The sequence below is a fragment of the Pan troglodytes genome, chromosome 8, assembly GCF_028858775.2.
Source record: "Pan troglodytes isolate AG18354 chromosome 8, NHGRI_mPanTro3-v2.0_pri, whole genome shotgun sequence".
In the NCBI taxonomy this organism is placed as follows: Eukaryota; Metazoa; Chordata; class Mammalia; order Primates; family Hominidae; genus Pan; species Pan troglodytes.
In genome coordinates this window covers 57850215-57856214 of record NC_072406.2, presented here as the reverse complement: position 1 = coordinate 57856214, position 6000 = coordinate 57850215, and the positions used below count along the sequence as shown (strand labels likewise).

The 6000-nt window shown below is 45.5% G+C and overlaps 1 long non-coding RNA gene and 1 pseudogene across 2 annotated transcripts in view; both read left to right on the top strand.

The window, feature by feature from the left end:
• The first annotated feature begins 356 nt into the window (after window positions 1-356).
• LOC112204602 (small ribosomal subunit protein eS19-like) lies at window positions 357-3169 on the top strand (annotated as a pseudogene).
• A 1414-nt stretch (window positions 3170-4583) lies between these two features.
• LOC134807060 (uncharacterized) overlaps window positions 4584-6000 on the top strand; it is a 72237-nt gene continuing 70820 nt past the window's right edge. The window contains exons 1-2 of one of the 2 annotated variants that reach the window (XR_010146610.1): window positions 4592-4677; window positions 4933-4995. This is a non-coding gene — a long non-coding RNA (uncharacterized LOC134807060). Of the gene's footprint in view, window positions 4678-4932; window positions 4996-6000 lie in introns of both variants that reach the window. The other variant, XR_010146611.1, reaches the window with a different exon arrangement.

Genomic DNA, 6000 nt, shown 5'->3' with positions numbered 1-6000 from the left:
GTATTTCATGGCTGATTAATTCACATTCCTGTACTCCTTTGTAGGGTCAACCATACCAAGTCAGTCAAGTCGAAAGCTGTGGGGGGAGGTGTTTGTCTTCTGAGAGAATCCTCCCCATGAAATCTCCCACAACGCCTGTCACTGGTACCTAAAATTACACCATTAGAGATTCAGTCTTCTGGTTCTGGAGGCATTTTAATCCCTGGGGGTCCTATTAAAATGCAAAAACTCTGAGAAGAATAATAGCATTGAAAGCTATTATTAACTGACAGCAAGGAGGCCCTTGGGAATTGGACACGGGATCGAGCCTGAGGAACAACTCCAGGAAATTGGGGTACAAGCAGAGGGAAGGTAAGATGGCAGCAAAAATAAACTTTATCTACTTCGCCATTTTGCAGGGGCAAGGCAGCCCCACTTCTGATATTCTGTACGCTAAGGAAATTCCATTCAAGGTGAGATGATGGACACAGTGAGAGCAACTTATTTTCGGTTGTGCTAAAGGAGAAAATCAACAGTGACACAGAATAGTATTTATGCAGAACTCTGACTTCAGTGCAGCATGTTTAATCAGCATGTTGCCCCTGCCTGCCAGTGCCTTGAAGTACTCACTTGGGCTTGTCAAGGGTCTAAATCATATGATTATAAGCTCATGTTCTTCTATTCTTTCATCCTCTTTAGAGACAGCGATATGGAACTTTTCTTTCTCTGCTTGCTTTTAAAATTGTACTTTTCACAAGCACTTGGAATGTTTATGTAGAAAATGTGGAAGTGACTTAAACTAATAAGGTGTCACCAGAAGAGAAGAACTAGGAGTCTACGGAAGCTGACTTTGTAGATTTCAGAAAATCTGCCTGTATCTGATAAGGTGCTGATAGGCAGGAGCAGAAGTTGGTCCCAGAGCCGTTTCTCTCCCTCTCAGAGATGCTTCCTACCTTGAAAAGTCATATGGACACTAAAAGCTTTAAAATTCCAGGAAAGATTGAATTTCTGTTATTATTGTGTGGTGGTGATATGTGTATATGTGTGTATATGCATATGTACATGTGTGTGTATTGAAAAATGTAAATGCACAGTGGGAAAAATTGCAGTGGGAGATTAGATTTCCCCTAGAAAGATAACGTAAAACATTTAAACGTGTTATGACTGTAGGGAGAAAAGAATAGGTTGAGGCAATAAGTTTCTACACTTTTCTTATGTACCTGAAACAAAAAGTTATGGAGGTATTTTGGGCGTTTTATTATCGTTGCCATTGTTGTCATCTTTATAGTATACAGACGGAACGATTTAACCCAAACTTAGATCCACCTCAAAGAACGTCAAAGTCCAAGGCTTCTCAGTGAAGGCTGCCCAGGGTCAAGTCAGAGAACCAGGATTACAAATTGCTTCTGGCCAGAAGGAGAGAAGTATGGTGCAGAAAATAAATTCCTGGGGAAACAAAGTGAGTAGGCCTTTAGAAAACTGTAGATTTAAGAAGACAGAATAGATGCATTTCTTTAAATCATGGTGTCTTCACCATAAGCGAGTAACTGTGTAACTGTACTTCATTAAGGATGAGCTGATGGTTATAATATTTTAACAAAGAGTTACACTTTTGTGGAGAAAGCTTAATCAAGGGTGTCTTTACTCTGTCACTCATCTCAGTTATCTGAACTTGATGTAATATCTGTATCTCCACTTGCTTGCATTATACCATAACTGGCCTTCATCAAACAGGATGTGCTCCATTTCTAATGCTCCAGAAGCACAAAACACAAAACTCAGAAATATCTGAGAAAAATCCAGCAAAACCCTCGCCAATATAAAGATATGGAAGACTGCACACTACAAGAAAAAACAGAAAATGAGTATCCTTCAAACCGCAGGTCAACAGCTTTATCTACATGCATTTGCAAAACAGCAGTTTATTTTCCCCCTGACCAGCATTCAGTGGCCTTATTTCATGCTCTACTCTTTCCAGGGTAAGGAAGGAGGAGCAAAGACCCACAGGAATCTCCTGAAGTTGCCTTCCATAGCCACTTCTGAAAGAAGTAAATAAGGAATACAGTGTCTGGGGATTGTCAATATTTTGATTACAGATATGGAGGAGCATGAGAATGTACATGCGTGTTGGGTGTGTTTTATAATTTTAAAGTCCGTATCACCGGTTGCTGATAACAGTCACAACCATTCATCCAATCAACAAATACTGATTACCTATTAGGTGCCAAGGAATGTCCTATTAAGAAAAAATAAATGAGAGTTTCTGCCATTTAGTCTAGGCTAGGAAATAATTCCATAAAATAATTACTAGGGCCAGGTGTGGTGGCTCACATCTGTAATTCCAGCACTTTGGGAGGCCAAGGTGGCTGGATCACCTGAGGTCAGGAGCTCGAGACCAGCCTGGTCAATATGGTGAAACCTCATCTCTACTAAAAATACAAAAATTGGCAGAAGAATCGCTTGAACCAGGGAGGTGGAGGTTGCAGTGAGCTGAGATCATGCCACTGCACTTCAGCCTGGCTAACAAAGCGAGACTCCTTCTCAAATAATAATAATAATTGTTGTTATTATTATTATTACTGGCCAGACATGGTGGCTCACACTTATAATCTCAGCACTCTGGGACGCCAAGGCAGGAGAATCACTTGAGGCCAGGAATTTGAGAACTGCCTGGGCAACATAGGAAAACCTCATGTCTACAAACATTTTTTTAAAAATTAGCTGGGTATAAAAGACGTGAACCAGCAGGAGTTCATCAGAGCTCTGGCAGCCTTTCTCAAAAAGTCTGGGAAGCTGAAAGTCACCGAATGGGTGGACACCATCAAGCCGGCCAAGCACAGAGAGCTTGCTCCCTACGATAAGAACTGGTTCTACACGTGAGCTACTTCCACAGCGCGGCACCTGTACCTCTTGGGTGGTGCTGGGGTTGGCTCTATGACCAAGATCTACAAGGGCCGTCAGAGAAACAGCGTCATGCCCAGCCACTTCAGCTAAGGCCCCAAGAGTGTGGCCCGCTGGGTCCTCCAAGCCCTGGAGGGGCTGAAAATGGTGGGAAAGGACCAAGATGCAAACTGAAACCTCAGGGAGAGAGAGATCTGGACAGAATTGCCGGACAGATGGCAGCTGCCAACAGGAAGCATTAGAAAAAACCATGCTGGGTTAATAAATTGCCTCATTCAAAAAAAAAAAAAAAAAATTAGCTGGATGTGACCAAGCATGGTGGCTCACGCCTATAATCCCAGCACTTTGGGAGGCCGAGGCGGGCACCTCGGTCGGGAGTTTGAGACCTGAGGTCAAGAGTTTGAGACCAGCCTGCCTGACATGGTGAAACCCCGTCTCTACTAAAAATACAAAATTAGCTGGGCATGGTGGCAGGTGCCTGTAATCCCAGCTACTTGGGAGCCTGAGGCAGGAGAATCACTTGAACCCAGGAGGCGGAGGCTGTGGTGAGCTGGGATGGTACCACTGCACTCCAGCCTGGGCAACAGTGTGAGACTCTGTCTAAAAAAAAAAAAAAAACCGGGTGCAGTGGCTCATGCCTGTAATCCCAGCACATTGGGAGGCCAAGGCGGGTGGATCATAAGGTCAGGAGACCAAGACCATCCTGGCCAACATGGTGAAACCCTGTCTCTACTAAAAAAAAAAAATACAAAAATTAGCTAGGCGTGGTGGCATGTGACTGTAATCCCACCTACTCAGGAGGCTGAGGCAGGAGAATCACTTGAACCCGGGAGGCAGAGGTTGCAGTGAGCCAAGATCACGCCACTGCACTCCAGCCTGACGACAAAGCAAGACTCTGTCTCAAAAAAAAAAAAAAAAAAAATTAGCTGGGTGTGGTGGCAGGTGCCTGTAATCCCAGCTACTCGGGAGGCTGAGGGAGGAGAATCACTTGAACCCATGAGGCAAAGGCTGCAGTGAGCGGGGATAGCACTACCGTACTCCAGCTTGGGCAACAGAGTGAGACTGTCTCAACAACAACAACAACAACAAAAATGGCCGGCCGCGGTGGCTCACACCTGTAATCCCAGCACTTTGGAAGGCCAAGGCAGGCGGATCACGAGGTCAAGAGATCAAGACCATCCTGGCCAACATGGTGAAACCCCGTCTATGCTAAAAAAAATACAAAAATTAGCTGGGCATGGTGTCATGTGCCTGTAATCCCAGCTACTCAGGAGGCTGAGGCAGGAGAATCGCTTGAACCCGGGAAGCGGAGGTTGCAGTCAGCCGAGATCATGCCAATGCACTCCAGTCAAGCAACAGAGTGAGACTCTGTCTCAAAAAAAAAAAAAAAGGGAAAAAGAAAAAGAAAAAAAAAAGTAACTGGGTGTGGTGGCAGGTGCCTGTAATCCCATCTACTCGAGGGGCTGAGGCAGGAGAATCGCTTGAACCTGGGAGGCGGAGGCTGCAGTGAGCTGACATCCGCCACTGCACTCCAGCTTGGCGAGAGAGCGAGACTCTGTCTAAAAAAAAAAAAAAAAAAAAAAATTGGCTGGGTGTGGTGGCTTGTGCCTACACTCTCAGCTACCTAGGAGGCTGGAGCGGGAGGATCGCTGAAACCCAGGAGTTCAAAAGTTATTGTGACTGTGATGACATCACTGCATTCCAGCCTGGGCAACAGAGCAAGAGCCTGTTGGGTGGCGCTGGGGGCGCCGTGCCTCGCCCGGAGCCTCACCCAGAGCCTTCTGGGGTGGTGGATAGGTGAGGACCTCATTGAGGTAGGGGTTGGGTGGTGGGGAAGGGAGAGTGGGCGGGTAGCTTAGGGAAGCTCGTGAGCCAATCAGCACACAATGCGCCAGAGTGTGGGCGTGGACTGAGGGAAGAAGTGAAAAACACAGCCTGCAACGGTGCCTCAACAGTACCTCCATTTGAAATTTTGCCGGCTCCTGAGCAGGCTGGGGGTCTGGCGGGCTTTTGACATAGATTGTCAAGATTGTTTCAATTATACACTTGCAGTTATTGAGGCTGAGAGAGGTGAAGCACCTTGCCTAAGGTCATACAGCCAGTGTTCGAGCCCAGGTGAGTCATAGCTAGATGACCTCACCAACCCCTCCCACCCCTCTGCATAGGAGATCAGCTAGTTCTGGAGGAGGATTATAATGAGACCTACATTTTAAGTGAGCAAGAAATTCTTGAATTTGCCCGGGAGATTGGTATTGATCCCATCAAGGAAACAGAACTGATGTGGCTGGCATGGGAGGGCATTGTGGCCCCACTGCCTGGGGAGTGGAAACTATGCCAGGACATGGGGGGTGACAAATATTTTTTCAACTTTGCCATCAGGCAGTCTATGTGGGACCATCCACATGACAAACACTATCAGAACTTGGTGATCTGAGAGTGGGCAAAGCTGTCAACTCTGGGGTCATTAAGAAGAAGAAGAAAAAGGAAAAGAAAGACAAGAAGGACAAAAAAGACCCCCAAAAGTCCCCTGGCCCTGGGTTCCTCGTTAGCCCCAGTTCATGTTCCTCTTGGGGCCTGGCTCCTTTAAGAGGTCTTGTTAGAAATACCAAAATTGTTAGAAACTGATCATCAGTGCTGTGAAGAAAAGTCAGCACAGAGACAAAAGATCTCTCAGCAAGGCAATCTTTACTTTCTGCAGAAAGGTTGCTCAATCGCAGATGGACCAATGGTGAAAGCACACCTGAACAAAGGAAAAGCAGACATATTTATCCCTTACACATTTGGGTTGTCCTTACTGCTGTGTCCTGCATCCATTGGCTGGAGCGGAACCTCACACTCTTAAACTGATACCTGATTTGCTAATAGCCTAAAACTTCCTAAATAGGTAAGTGCAGGGACGAACAAAGAAGTTGCTTACGAAAAGTTTAAGGAAGCAATAACATTTCCAAATAAAGAAGGGGCATAGGCTGTGAGCTGGAACGTGCCTGTGAGCATGTCCAACAATTATATAGAATAGGGTTAAACAAAGCGAGGAGGCTTGAAGAAAGTTAGTCTTTAAAAGAAACTATTATTTCTAACACTTATGATTTATTCTTTAACAAGAAGGGAAACTTTGAAGAG